Raw genomic sequence first — 16,329 nt, 5'->3', positions numbered from 1 at the left:
GGGCTAGGATTTTAGAAAACTGGTGAGACATGCTAGAGTTCAGTTCTATTTAGAACAGTATTTCTGCTGTTATCACAGCATGTCAGTGTAAATGTAGCAGGAAGGAGTGAGTGAGTTGGTATGAGTTTAGAGCAATATTCCAGCAATATTGTATCAAGTGACACCAAAATTGGGCTCCACAAATTGTACCAACGTGCGCAGTTAAATCTGAGCATTTGACTGCTGAGCAGAGGGTTTAACCACTAAGCCACCCCTCCACCCCATAGCACAGGCATGGTTTCATTCCTTCAGCGTTTCCTGAACAATAAATAATAATAATAATGCTAATTTTTGCGCCTAGAATCCAACATGCTGCTGCTCTCTGGCGTTACATTATTACCCTGATGGAATTGACTTTCAAAGCCGCTACTAAGTGCTTCGCGTGACAGTACAGGTCTGTACAGCCGCTTCTCAGGTACCCATTTTAAACAGCTGGGTGGACTGAGTGCAATTTGGACGAAGTGCCTTGCCCAGGGACACAACACAGTATGAAACCCAGGTCACAAATTTTGGTGTCTCCAACTGGATTCAAACCCGGGCCTTTGGCATGAGAGGCCAGCATGCTAACCACTACACCACTGTGCTCCACAAGAGCACCATATACCATGATTATCTTTACCCTAGATATAATCAGACAGTGCAGCTCGACACTCACATGTAAAAAGGAAGAGTGAATGAGTGAGTGAGTTTATTTTTATGCCACACTTAGCAATATTCCAGCTATATAATCAAGTCTGGACCAGACAATCCAGTGAGGAACAGCATGAGCATTGATCTACACAATTGGCCAATGGAAGAGTCAACTGAGTCTAAAGTATACCATTGTAAGTCCAAATCAGGGTTAATCTGAGAGTTGAACCAACAATCAGCAGATCCTGCCACAAGTGCAGACAACTGGGCCCATGTCCTGTTTTGATATTCCACTCTCGAAATATTTGAAATGTCCAAACGTTTCATTAATTCTGATGTCTAGAATCAGTGGTTATAATGTCAGCACTAAACAACCAGTTGACCTCCTTAATGATGGCACTATGTAGTTGGGTGGGTGATGGGTGCAAGCTGGACTTCTGACAGTGTCTAGCTAGGATGAGATGGTAATGTGGCTGTTAACCTTCTGTTAACCTTCCTTTGCCTCACAGCCAGCTCCGCTTGTATACTCCCCAGGGAGCTGAGATTGGCATTTGAGAGCACACTGAGCCTTTTCTGGGGTAATCATGATATAAGGATATCAGCATACCTGCCGGCATGAAATTTGTTGTTAGAAACATAGTTTTCATCATCATCATCATCATCATCATCATCATCATCATCATCATCATCATCATCACCACCATCGTCGTCATCATCATCATCATCATCATCATAATCATCATCATATAAAGTAGACTTTATAATTACAAATGAAATATAGACAAACTGTGGATGATTGCAACATTGTTAATCTGTTTTCATGTTTATTTGTCCGCTTCATGTGGTGGCCCAAAGGGAAGTGTTGTGGTCATTTAACTTGAGATCAACTTTGTGTACGTTCCAGCCCCAGGTTGATCTATTATGTTGTGAAATCACCATGTAAAGCCTTGGGTTTGGTTTCAGAAAAGTGGTAAATGCGTTTCATCGGCATCACTTTGGGCTTTCTTCCAATGTCAAGTGGACACTATCATAAACTACATCAGCAAAGGTGATCTCATGCCATTCACACGCTCAGTCAGACTTGGACACGATAAATCACAGGATTGTGATGCAAGCAGTACTATCTGCTTATCACACTCAAATATGGCTGATGGCACTGATGACACCATATAAAGTTGGTGTAACGCCACCTTGAACAGTATTCCAGGTATATCACATGGGTATGGTACAAACAAACCAGGACATTATCAGGGGAGACTGGATACAACCCCTGGTTCCTGGCCTGAAAGGGAAGGATGGTGTGAGTTAGTGAGTGAGTTTAGTATTAAGCCGCTTTTAGCAATATTCCAGCATCACACATTGTACCCATGTGGGGAATCGAACCCGGGTCTTCAGCATGATGAATGAATGCTTTAACCACTAGGCTACCCCAGTACCGCCCCCATCTAAGGGAAGGAACTCTGCACAACTATTTGCAGCACCTTAGATGACCACCCATACAGCATGACCAGTCAACATGCAGTTTTCTGTTTAAGCAAATGCCAGAGAACACTGTCTGCATGATTAAGTTATCTGGAATATCGAATGATATTCAGCTGTTACTCCTTGAGCATACTGAATGATGGTCATCATCTAGAAGATTAAATATTACAAAACACAACCACTGTCAACTATCTCCTTAATGAATCAGAAAAGTCTAATTCAAATTGTCTTGATCTGAAAATATTCATTCCATTCTCAAATACTCAACTTGAAATGAAACACAAATGAACATTTTTTCAAGATTTCAGAAAAATTCCAATTGAATTAAACTAAAAATCAATGGCACAGATAAAAAATATTTAATTGAACAATCCGAGCATGTATGAATGCCTTTGGAACCATTGCTTAATGTTGTGTGTGACACAGAGAGGTGCTGAAGAAATTCGATTAAGAAAGACGTTGGTACTTTCAGCTTCAATGAGATGCATTGATTAACACTGTGAACAATGACTGATACTGCATCAGGTTTTTCTGCATCCTGAAGAGACAAATCTGTTCCAATATCTAGGAGGCAATATCTCTTGCACTGAATAGACCCATTAACCCTCAAGACTGAGGGTTCAATCCAACTGTCAGGGAAAGAATATAGTTCTGTTTTTAAGAATGAAAATTTGTCAAAACATGCATTTGTTGGATCAATGTTAAACAAAGAGATCAGGGTAAAATAGAAATATTCTTGCTCTGATTACAAGAAAAAAAATTCATGACATTTAAAATTTAAGCAATGAAAGATAATTCCATAATCAAACTCTGCTAGAAGCTGAATCAATTTTATAACAAAAAGCAAACTAAAACGTAAATGAGTTTCTAAAATTATTATCACATTCATGCATTTGAATATGTTGCAGTAAAGAAAATCTCTTTGATTTTGAACCCATTAAATTAACTCTTAAAACATCTGAAATCCAAATCACTTTGACTGTTGTGTTGTGGCTGCTGGGTGGAAACAAGATGGCATTCTATCACTGAGTATGCAAGAATATTTGTAGGAAATGATATTGAAATGTTCCTACATCCAAAGATTTATTTACTTAATCTGAGAATATATAAAACCTCATTGCTGAGTGTTGATGTATCAACCTGTTTTGAGGACTGTAAGTTTCAATATAGCAGTAACAGGATAGTTCACATTATACTTGTAATGAAAAAACAAGATCTAAATATCAGCAACATGATGGAATATATCTCCAAGACAAAACTACACTAGTGCATCATATAGAAATGTTTCCTACAGAGGGGATGATGATATTACAACATATTATCTATTGCAACTGGAATATCCAAATCCAGCTGGACACAGATGGTCTGGCAGTGATATCAGTAACAGTAGAATGACATGTCGACACGTTACATTTTGATTTATAAAATGCATATGGTTACAAATCCAGTGTAATTCAGTTTTGTAAATCATTGCTAGGAGTAGGCAAGAAAACACATAACTGGGCCTGTCGCGCAGAACTAGGTGTGTACCCATTACTAGTACCAATCATCAAAAAGATAATTGATTACAAGTTCCATATAGATAATACAACAAATATCATCCTTAAAGATGCCATGGAAGCAAATATCAGTCTCTGTGATCACAATATAGGCTGGGTTCATAAACTTAATAAAATAAAGCAAACTTTGAAATAGCGAACACGAATAAATGTAATCTATCTACCATGAATATACTCCAGTCAAAATGTGAAGACATGTTCAAGCATTCACTAAGTGATTCCCCTACTTCAAATAACAAATTAAGAACATACAGATTGGTCAAGTCATCTATAAAACTCGAAAATTACCTATTTCATTGTAAAACAAAGCTCATCGATCACATTTTTCAAAACTACGTTTAAGTAATCATAAACTCAAAATTGAAACTGGAAGATATACAAAACCTGCAACCCCTTTAGAACGACGCCTCTGTGAAATGTGCAGTGTCTTAGAGGATGAGCAACACCATATAATATCATGTACCAAGTATAACTAAGAAAGGGAATCACTTATACACACAATGCTATATTATGACCAAGAATTTACTACACTCTCAAAAAAGAACAATTCTTAATAATTTTCACTTAACAGAAGTCCTGAATTAATTTCCAAAATATGTCACCATCTTTACAACTTTAAATGAATGTTATATCTTACCATAGTCTCCTTATATATTATTTCCATGTCATTATACCACATGATTTCTAAAAAAAAAAAAAAAATTGTTATAATGTACATCATTTATGTGTGAAATGTATCTATATTTCTTGTACCTACTGTGTAAATATTTGTAGCTTATAGAATATTGCCACTGTTTCTTCATGGAATGCTATGCAATAAATATCTTATCATATCTTATCTTAAATATCTTATGAACAGGAAATGGAATACCTTTTAAAATTTTAAAATTTAATTTGCTCATCCTTGTGTCTGGGGTATATATTAAGAGTCATTTTAGAAATCAAAGCCAAGATCAGCATATCATATGTTCATCATTAAGAAAGTACAGCTTCTGAACTTTTAGACCATACAATTCAAGATAAATGAACTGAGCACAGTATTATAGAAACAAATATTGTCATACTGAGACTACAACTCACACATTTATGGAGTTAACTGACAAGACTTACTCTACCTTAATATTGAGGCACACTGAACCCAGTTGTTGAGAGTCACCAGGTTGCCTTCCTACAGCCCTACAGTACAATTAGTGGGCTGGCTAGCTGGGTTACGCAGGCCGCACAGAGGGAGGCTGGTCCACCACCAGATGGAGCAGTTCCTCTTATGTGGAAGGAGAGGTAATGATCACAGCCATAATGCCAACGGAATGATCTGAAGATGGAACAGGGAGGGGCATCCTGCAAGCTGTTCTTAAATGGAGGACTAATTGGTGCAATAAGAGGAAGATGTGTATACATTTCTTGTCTACCTGAGCCTATGAAAGAAATGCCATGTCTTTGAAAAATATTTTCAGTTCTGAAACTGAAAAGATTCTCTCAGCTCCTTTTAGATTATATCTTTAAAGACAATTTATTCTAGATAATCTTTCAAAAAGACATTTGTCAGAGTCTTCATGTTAGTCTAATGCATATAATACATTCATATAATTCTCAAAGCTGTTTTGCCTTTTATGCTCAATGGAATCTGTTTTATCGGATAATCAAGACAGATTATTCTCTGGCGTTGACCTTTAAAAGTTACCTTGGAACACATTAGGGATAATAACTGTCTGTTTTGTCCCTGGGACAACTCCCACACAACAACATCTACAACAACTCTGTAAAGGCGTGGCTATTTTGTCCATTAAACATTTCAGGGATAAAGGATAACTAATATAAGAAGAGAGTAAGTAGGTTCTTGCTTCCTTTATATCCTGAAAGTGCATCTGCCAAGATATTGGAACGCTGGTGGTGTGATCGCCTTATGGTATCAAACCAAAAATGGTAAAGAACTTGTCATTCTGAAGGTTTTCAGTATTAAAGTGATACAATAGGGGTTGGTCAGCTCAGAGTCAGCATGATGTTTCAGAGTTGGATATTCATTAGTCTGTAGCCTGATATCTCCGTGGCCCAGCACCACACAACCAGCATTGACGTGGCCTTAGTACAAGCAGCCACACACATGTGGAGATTGACATACAAATGCCACAATCTCAAACATGATGGTAACCTTCGTCTCTATTTCCTTAAAATGTAAAATTTTGACGGAACATGATACAGCACATTTTCTGAACAATTCCCAGCATATCATGTCATACTGTTTTTCACCTGGCATATGTTGTACAATGATGTTGCAGATTTATAATTTGTTGTAAACATACATCAGTGGTACATTAGGAAAAAAAGAAATGAAAGTGATATATTTGTCTGCTTTTCAACACAGCCATAAATCAGTATTGAGGATATCTCCAACCATGCTGTATGACTTCTGACTTTCCTAGACAGGCATTAGTTTACCCCACAAGAACAGTATTATATAATCCTACAGAGATTCAACTAGGAGGTATTCCACATCAACACCAGGAGGCTCCTTCTGAGAAACACCACTGATGGCTGATGCCTCATCTCAAATACACCTTGTGTTGCTTCTGGACAAGCATTGATAAACAAGTCTGATTCAATTATTACACTTGTAAACAAGCCTCCACCTTATCCCTCTGTATCGTGTTACAGGTTCAACAACTGTAGAATCACCTTAAACCAAGCATGGATAACTTACATTAGTCAGATCAACAAGGTAAACACTGCAATCAACTAGCCTTGCATTTGATAGATCACTCAGAATTACTGAACATCTCTATGTACTCTTATAAAAATACAAATATTGGCTCAAACAACTATTTTTTGTTTGTAATTTTGCGTCTTGAAATTATTTCTTCAGCACTCAAATGAAATATTGCCTTCAGTCTGGCACATTAGTCACTAGTTCAAATCCCACGACGAGCAAAATTGCTTTCTTTCCTGAAAGCTTAGATGATATATTGTCTCTTTATAGAAATAAAATCTTCTGAAATTGATGCCAAGAGAACGTTGTATTCAGTGGATGAAAAGGTTACCAGCACTGACTGACTCTGAAGAGTTGAGTTAATAAAATTGATAAAATTAATATATCCTTAATTCATACTTTTACCTTTTTGCAAACACCTGGTACCATCAGTATTTGATGATGTTCCAGAAACACCTGGTACCATCAGTATTTGATGATGTTCCAGAAACACCTGGTACCATCAGTATTTGATGATGTTCCAGAAACACCTGGTACCATCAGTATTTGATGATGTTCCAGAAACACCTGGTACCATCAGTATTTGATGATGTTCCAGAAACACCTGGTACCATCAGTATTTCATGATGTTCCAGAAACACCTGGTACCATCAGTATTTCATGATGTTCCAGAAACACCTGGTACCATCAGTATTTCATGATGTTCCAGAAACACCTGGTACCATCAGTATTTGATGATGTTCCAGAAACACCTGGTACCATCAGTATTTCATGATGTTCCAGAAACACCTGGTACCATCAGTATTTCATGATGTTCCACATCTGATGCTCATGACAGTCTGAATTGTACACAGGAGTTCACTTTCCACCTAGATTTTTCATCATTATAAAGTGTTTTGTCACTATTTTGTTCAGCTATTGAAAACTAATGTGAAATTGTTATAATGTGCATCATTTATATGTGAAATGTATCTGTCTTTCTATATATTTGTACCTACTATGTTTATGTTTGTAGATTATAGAATATTGCCACTGTTTCTCCATGGAATGCTCTGCAATACATATCTTATCTTATCTACCCCAAGTGAACCAATGTGTCTACACACTACAAGCATTGTGTATTCACCACTGTCCACTGTCTATGCTAAAACAAGACAGTATGTCATGTGATGGTGTTAATTTCCTTCAGTGGCATCATCAACAATATGGTGAGCAGGAGAGTGCATGGTTTTACGCCACTTTGAACAGTATCCAATTCATGTCACAGTGCATTAGATCACAACTAAAGCAAAATACTATCATACTTGCAAATTCTTGTTTCAGTAGTCTTGTTGAACCATATGCTATCATAGCCGACACTGACATTTGTATCACCGTTTGACCACATGTAACAGAGCTGTGAGTAAACAGACCTGATGACCTTACCAGACTGCAGCGTCCAGTAGCTGCTGTTGTCATCACCTCAAACATACCATGTAGTACCCAGATACCACTAAGCTGCCTAACTACGGAAGTCCTGTGGAGGCTGGTCTCTTGGTATGCCATGCACCAGTCTACATACATGTGTACATGTACAAGGTAGTGGTAGACTATTCGTGATGCAGGGCAATAATGTGGATGTTGTCTTCAGAATGGTTCAGGGCAAGAAAGTGAATATTGTCTTCAGTATGACACAGGGCAATAATGTGAATATTGTCTTCAGTATGTCATAGGACAATAATGTGAATATTGTTACAGCATGACACAGGGCAATAATGTGAATATTGTTACAGCATGACACAGGGCAATAATGTGGATATTGTCTTCAGTAAGACACAGGGCAATAATGTGGATATTGTCTTCAGTATGACACAGGGCAATAGTGTGGATATTGTCTTCAGAATGGTTCAGGGCAATAAAGTGAATATTGTCTTCATATGACATAGTGTGACAATGTAAATATTGCCCTCAGCATGCCAATCAGGGCAAAAACATCTATATTTGGATGAATACACTGTGTGCAATCTTTGGACCTGGAATCCAGTCCAGTGGCAGTATCAGATCAAGGCCTAATTCAAGCGATCTTTGCAGCACTATAGTTGATAAGTGAAGTAGATCATCATTCAAACTGAATGTTAAGCCCCAAAGTCATAATTCTGCATTATTGGTATATTGGATGAATGTATGAGATTTGTATTGCATCATATAGAAGATGGATTCTTCAGTCAGATACACAGCACATAAAATGGGTAATCTATCTTGTCAAATTCTTGCCATCAATGGCAATTCATTCATTTCCCTAGAAACTATGGTTGTGAAGATAAATGAGACATTATTCTCCAGCTTTGACATATATTTTATCAACATACCTGAGTTGGAGACTTTGCTGTATATACAAACTCAGGACAAAGCCTAGTCAAGTGTTGATGGAACATCCTACTGGTACATTATGACTGACAGAGGAGATATTCAGATCACGAGTCAGCAAGCTGATCCACAGGCTGGTGAGAGACTGAGTGAGATTGTAGCTCACTTCCATAGGTCTGTTACACAGTATTGTCTCAGATGTAAGTTTGTGCCATTTCAAAATGTACCTTGTAATCACTTTAGAGCACTTATATACAGGGATAAATGATTGAAATGACAGGCAAGACATGATATAACAAATTGTATATCATGAAATAAATGTGATATATAATTAAAAGAAGGACTTGCACAAGTCTCTATAGTAAAAATTAATAGTTTAAATGACAATCTCTGAAAAAATGATAAATAAGAGAATGGGGTGTCCGCTTATCTAGACTTGCCTCTTCGAAGGATAGAATTACTATACATCCATGGGTTCAGCATTCAGTACAGCCTTGGAGCAAGGCTAGACCATTAGATAGGATAAGCGTTCATTTTGACAAGCACGTTGATGTTGTATATTTTGTTGTAACTTGAAAAAAGCACAATTTCCAAGTGCTGTATAAGGGTATTAATAATTTTAATTACACATGTGTCAAATCCCCGCTGCTGGTTTTACTCAAATCATCTGTATGTGGGCTGTACATCAGAGAAACATTTCCAGTTGACTATTATACACCAGTGTCCAAGTCATGAATTGTCATCAGTTCACAGTCAGCCTAATGTGACAGGGAGGCTGTTTATAAATATTCTACTTTAGTAGGTTAATTAGTTCCATGGAAGAATAGATCAGATTAACAGTATCCCAAGACTACACAGATTAGTTAATAAATGGGTACAACAATGGCAGAACAGTAGAAGATTTCCCAGGGCCATGGCTTGTTCCTTGGAGTATAGTTCTACCACTTACACAGTCGAGTCCTGGACTGATAGTCAACACAAATTGTGAAGATTGCACGGAACAACCAAAGACCAGTGTCACATGAGATATAGGGCTAGATGACAACCACATGAAGGAATATTATCAATACAATGTTATTTCCATGAAGTGAAATAGAACCAGTGGAAATTCTGGAAGCCAATATGAACCAACCAATCCTATTTCTGTGTTCATGTGTGCACATAGCTTCATGAAGATGTCTTGAAGAAACAAAGATGATGATCCTATAAGCAAATCTGATCGTTTCCATGGATGCGCTCAAAATATAACAAAAGTGAAATATCTAAATATCTAAGCTGGCGAAAAAGGATCACTAAGTCAATAAGTGTGCAAAGTGTCATGAGTCGATGTGAAAAATCAGTAATCTTTGGTGGCAACTCACTTTCTATGCATGCAAAACTGCTCTGTATGATGGCCCATGAGGTGTTCTTACAATGAACACCAAGCCAAGCATGACCTATTTTAGCGCCAACTGAAACACCAAGTTGGAAGAACAGATTGAAATTGTCTGGCCACAACAGTCTAGAGGAATAGACTGAAACCTAAAAATCGTCAATCCACAACAGGTTGCGCGAGTATTCATTCAAGCTTAAATGTCTGTACGCATATGGTTTATGCATCAGGTGTGTTTGTCACTTTAATGTTTACAAATGGCACAGGTCTAAGAAGATTTCCTTAGTGAAACCTAAAAAACATACCTAATCGACAGGTCAAGTAAAGAGTTCAAGAGGGTGCATCCAGGAAATCAGCTGATCCTGGTAAAACTAGGGGAGCCAACTCTGCATGACATACTGCTGGGCTTCAGATATGGACACTAATACAAAAGTTTGGACTACAACCTGGCATTCTTCATATCATATAATCTATGGAGTTGAAAGATTAGTTTGTCAACGAAACGACCATCAGGACTCTGGCAATGTGCCAATGAAAGTATTCTGATTGATCATTAACACTAGTTGTAGTTAATACAGGTTGATCCATACATGGTTGTTCCACCATTGAAATTGCAAATGCATTCACATATACTTGCAGCAGCTGGTCACTGATAAGCAGGTAGGTCACACTATTCAATATGTATTTACTATGTTAATGTTTTATTGCTACAATAATATCTGTTTGGAAATAACAACAAAGTCAATTACTGCGGTGAAAAAGCAAGCAACATTTCTGCTATATCATTGTGCATTCTATCACCATCAAACAGTGACTGATATCATGAGCATCACCAAACCATTAAAGATCACTGTTAAACATTACAATATATGCAGGATAAGCTGCTATAATCCCAACAGCACTCATAGTTAATATATCGCCTTCACTTTGTCCTTGACCTTGACAAATCACTCACAAGGTCAGCAGTGACTGATGGTGGCATTTAGAAACTTTCACTGATTGACCTGCAGTGTGTTTGTAGGTTTATATGTTTGTGTGTGCTGTTGAACATTATCTGCCAATCAGTAAAATACTCAGACAATCCTGTGATCGATGTTATGAGCAACCCCAAAGATTTAGGGTATACAAACATCCAGCATACCAAGCCCGAACACCCGATCCACTAAGTCATCTCTTTGTTCAAACAGAGCACAATTCTTACCCCAAATCTCCATGGGTGACCCACATTAGCTGTCTGGTAGATAACTCTTAAAACAACTGGCCACGTCTCTGAAGGATATATGATATTCCTGACATCTCAAAGAACAAATCTTTACAATGGCAAAGGTAAAATTTAACAAAATACATGTTAAAATAATCACACAAAACTACTGACCATTGGGCGCATGCTACACACACAGGGAACATGACATCAACAACACCAGCTTCTGTAGGAGTGTGCTACTCTTCAACCGTCTTCAAAACTAAGAGGAAACTCAGAAAAAGAGTTTCAGAATTCTGTGCCTTCTTATCACATCCTTAAGTCTCAATCTCGTCATCCATGATGACAGCTAGGACATATTCACCAACCTAAAGCTGAAATTTGAAACGATCAGATCTAATCAAGCGTCCAGGATGAAAAAGCCTTAAGGGAGTTGTAAAATACGTCAATTTATTAGAAACAAGGATGTTCCTATTTACCATTTTTATTCAACCAATCAGGTTTCACTTCATATGTAAATTTCCTCAATGTAGTACTGCAATAAAAGTCAGCACAGACATAAAAGTGTAATTCTTTCAGCAAAATATCCTTGTTATTTTCAAAATCAGCTGGTAGCAAGTCGTGTGAACATAAATGACATAATGGCCACACTTTGATGTGCTGTGACATTTAGCACACACAATACTGACACCTACCATTCCTCTGGTAGTCACTGTACATTGCAAGGAAACATAATTATCCATCAATCTCAGTGTGACTGACCCGATTCTTGTCTAAAAAAAATATGAAAACACACAAAAAAGTGATGAATACACTGAATAACTTTTAAAGGTTCACAATAGGCTATATTTGTATGGTACAACATTATCAGGAACACTTCCAATCGGTTTCCTCTTGATTTTACAGTTATCCAAATTATGAATGCATTAATAATTTTTATTTTAAAACTTTTTGCCACAATATGCTCCTGGTTTATAGCACTATTTTATGTTTATGATTTTTTAATGTGCAGGGCATCAATATGGCGCCAACACAGTGTCATGTCTTTATAAAAATGGCAAACAAATGTAATGTACAATGAAACACTCTCACTATACTGTTTAATAAAAAAACATTTGAACAAAACCGGATTCAAGTAACTGAACTGACAATTGTAGAAAAAATTCAAAAATGCATGAATGCCCTATAAATTACTAATAAACTCCCATGAGCCCATAGTCTTTTTGTACTGTTACAGATCACAGCAGCATGGCCAACGTGGAATAATGCCAACACAGGCAACCATTTAATACACAGCTGGTAGCAACATTAAAAATAAAACATTTCCACTAATGTTTCGTAATCTGATACATTTGATAACAAGCAAGATGCATGGCATTTTTATAATGCAGTTGGAATTGCACAATGGACTTTGCTATACCGATATATACAATTTATATATATAGAGAGAGATATAACACCATAATGACAGCCATAATATTGTAGGGGGAAATGGACTTCACATATTGTACCAGAGTGGGGAAACTCAAACCTGTGGACACATGACCACAAGACTACCTCCACTTCTCCCTTACTCCAGGCGTCATGAGGAAGTTCATAAAACATATCTGTTTTGGAAGAAAATCTCTGGCATTGAACTTCCTACTTTGTTCTTTGTGATTTATCTGAAACCAACAGTGACCATATTTTTTCAGTTAATTTGGCATTATCAATATTATTACTTGAGCTGAATTGGTAAATTGTCCAAGATATTATAAACAAACTTTCTCGATCAAAACAATTCTGAGAAGACAATGGTCAAATGTAATATATAGAATAAAGATACCTTTAATAAAATGTCAGGTTGACAAGATGCATCTCAGAGAAAAAAATCGCCAGTGAAATAGTATTTAAGTCTGTTGATGTCAAGCCCCAATGATCCCTCAGTTTACAAGAATCAATAGGTGGAAACTTCCAGCACTAACGACACATCTCACAGCCCTGCTGATATAGGAGAAAAAACTTCACAATTTTTCTTTCGATGTTTTACACTATCTTTTTTATTTCACACCTCAAACTGTCAAGACTGTGAAGAACCTTTTTCGTAGACTTCCTTTTTTTCATAGTGACATGGTTATAGATTCATTTACTTTGAAAATTGTGGGGATGTGGTGATTAACCAACTAGCTGCTCACATCAGGTACATTACGAAGGATGTTTAATGTTTATATGCAGTGATATATTCAGCCATCAAAGTATTGCAAGTGTGGCTATGGGATGGGTTTAAGCATTAAATGCCATTAAACTTAATTGGCTGTTTAATGTTCTAAAGGAGAAAGGCAGAAGTGGAAGACGTGAAGGAACAATCTCTAGGTACTAAAACTACATGTCAGTTTCATCACATTTTGTACATGAGTTTAAGAGATGTACAAAGTGTTGTTTCACAGCATGGAAAACAGGGGCTACAACTGATTCAGTGCTGACGAGAAGACTGAAACCTTATAAAAAATTATGATCATATACAAAACATCTAAACTCTCTGTGCCATCCAGCTTCTGTGAAGGTAATTCTTAACCATCAAATTAATAAACTATTACATGATAATATATTTTCAATTATAGTTTTCGCACCATTTTCAAAATTTCTTTTTCTACTGATTGCAAATCCAGGTGTTATTCAAGACTTTGAAGAGTTGCTGTTGACCTTGAGATATAATCCTAAAGGCAGGTTGGACAACTTCAGAATCCATTCAAATCAGAAAAGGAATCGCACAAGGGGATGCCTTCAGTCCTTTTCTTTCTGTTTGCCAATACACCCCTTATGCCATTTACAGCACAGATGCCCAACACTTCTTACTCACTCCTTCACCTACAAATGTAACTCTTCATGACAACATGGCAAGGTGGAAGAAAGTTGATGAAGGCAGAACTTCCTGGGGAAGCAGCAAATGAACATCTTGTGGAAGATGAATACCTGCACATAGAACTTCATGACAAGCTCCAAAATAACTTCCACGGAAAAGTACAATAGCAGTTTCAATAACATTTGGAGTTCATAGCTCAAACTTAAAAATAAAGTGAAAGGCACAAATACAAGACATACATGGCCAGGGCCTTAATCCAAGAAGGATCCAAGCAGGATCCAAGTAGGATCCAAGAAGACTCAAAACAGGATCAAGACAGCAGCCAGAGCTCTCCTCCATGTCCTCCCTCCATCCTGATATAGGCCAGTCTGCTGTGGAGGACATGGTTTGATGAGTGCTGAAGTTCAGCAGAACTGAACTGTATGTGTATGTTCACACAGATCTATGTGTATAATTACCCTCTTGTAAGGTACATTTTGACTCATGATGAAAGCAAGGCATCCACAAATTACTATAAATGAGCAGATGTTGCTGCGTTTAATTGTACATGTTGATGTTGTTGATGTTCCTCTATGCTGCCCAGATGCTGGTTTGTGTAACATGGGCAACAGCAGCAGGAGAACTGTCCAGATGCATGCATACTTATGGTATATGCTTTAACAAAGCTGGGTTATTCCAATCAAAATAATCAATAAAACAGTGAGAATGGCTAAACAACTGTATACCACTACTAGGCATCCGCATACACAGATCAGATAATTCTAACAGCATGTGCAGAGGTGAGTGATGTAACATGAAATAATCATGTTGTAATGTGTATTCTACTCCCAGGACATAGTCATGGCAAACGTTCAATAAAACCAGCTATATTTGTATCTTTGAAACAAGGACTATTCTCCAGGGACCAGCAAAAACAAGAAAAGACATGCTAAAAAAAAATCTAAGTTCTTGGGAATTGCTGAAGCAGACCAGTTCTGTACAGGAGGCAATGTAAGGCAGTTGGTTACCGCTGACGGGCAAGACAAAAGTGAAATAGGAAACCACTAAAGGAAAAGAAACGTCAATCAAATATATATGAGGTCTTCTAATCAAGAGAAAGGTAGTCTCGTGGTTACAGCATTTGCTTACTATGAGAAAGGTTGAGCACATTATGTAAAGCCTACTCTAATCAACATGATAGCACATGCAATGTGTTTTTCTTGAGCTGCCAAAGTGTGATATCTTGTGGTTGTTGTGGACAGTGACTTAAGTTTCAAAGTTCAAAATGTCTGCTTAAATTAGAAAGACATACACCACAATGAAGCAGTCAATGAGTGGGTTTTGTGTTATATGAATAGTCAATATAGTTCTGATCGAATTTAAATTCCAGAACATTTAAACCAAAGAGACTTAAAACCTTTAGATGAGAAGTCAGGGGGTGGGGTAGATGACAGAAAAAACTATTCCAGAGCTATTTTCATGATCAAGGAATATTTTCTTAAGTAAAATGTTCAGTGTGGACAAATGTTCAGAAGGAATATTCTGGTTCATATTTCCCATATCAGTCACTTCAAACTCATTCTATTTTCATCGTTACCATGCCTGTGGATTTTACACTGAAGTTCTTGGCACCTCATGTTTTTATCTCCTGATCTCTTCCCCCAGGTCAAGAGAGTACCCAGCTTTTCCACTGATAATACAGCTCTTTGGAAAATGTGGGTAATGAAGAAGGCAGCAATGTTGGGGAGTCATCATATCCTTAGGAAAGTTCTTGGTAGATTTGACTAGGCAGCACTTCCTAGGAGAAGTCCCATTCTGTAGCAACAGCAAGGGTACCCAAGTTGATGATGAGCCTTTAAAGGCCTGACAGTGCCAGGAACATTGTCATAGGCAGATCTCTCTCTCTCTCTCTCTCTCTCTCTCTCTCTCTCTCTCTCTCTCTCTCTCTCTCTCTCTCTGTGTGTGTGTGTGTGTGTGTGTGTGTGTGTGTCTCATCCCTCAGTTATGTAAATATATAAATGTATACACTGCAAGCAACTAGAAAAGTTCAAGCCACATTATGTTCACAGCGAGTGGTTTGTTGTACCTTGACCTAAGTTTCATCACCAGGTTCATAGTGACAGGCTGTATAGCATTCCAAACTCAGAATGAGACCCTGCAGATTCCAAAGAGCAT

The sequence above is a fragment of the Haliotis rubra genome, unplaced genomic scaffold, assembly GCF_003918875.1.
Source record: "Haliotis rubra isolate DU_JTF1 unplaced genomic scaffold, ASM391887v1 Scf553, whole genome shotgun sequence".
NCBI lineage: Eukaryota > Metazoa > Mollusca > Gastropoda > Lepetellida > Haliotidae > Haliotis > Haliotis rubra.
The sequence above is the reverse complement of the archived record's forward strand: the minus strand, read 5'-3'. Positions refer to the sequence as shown.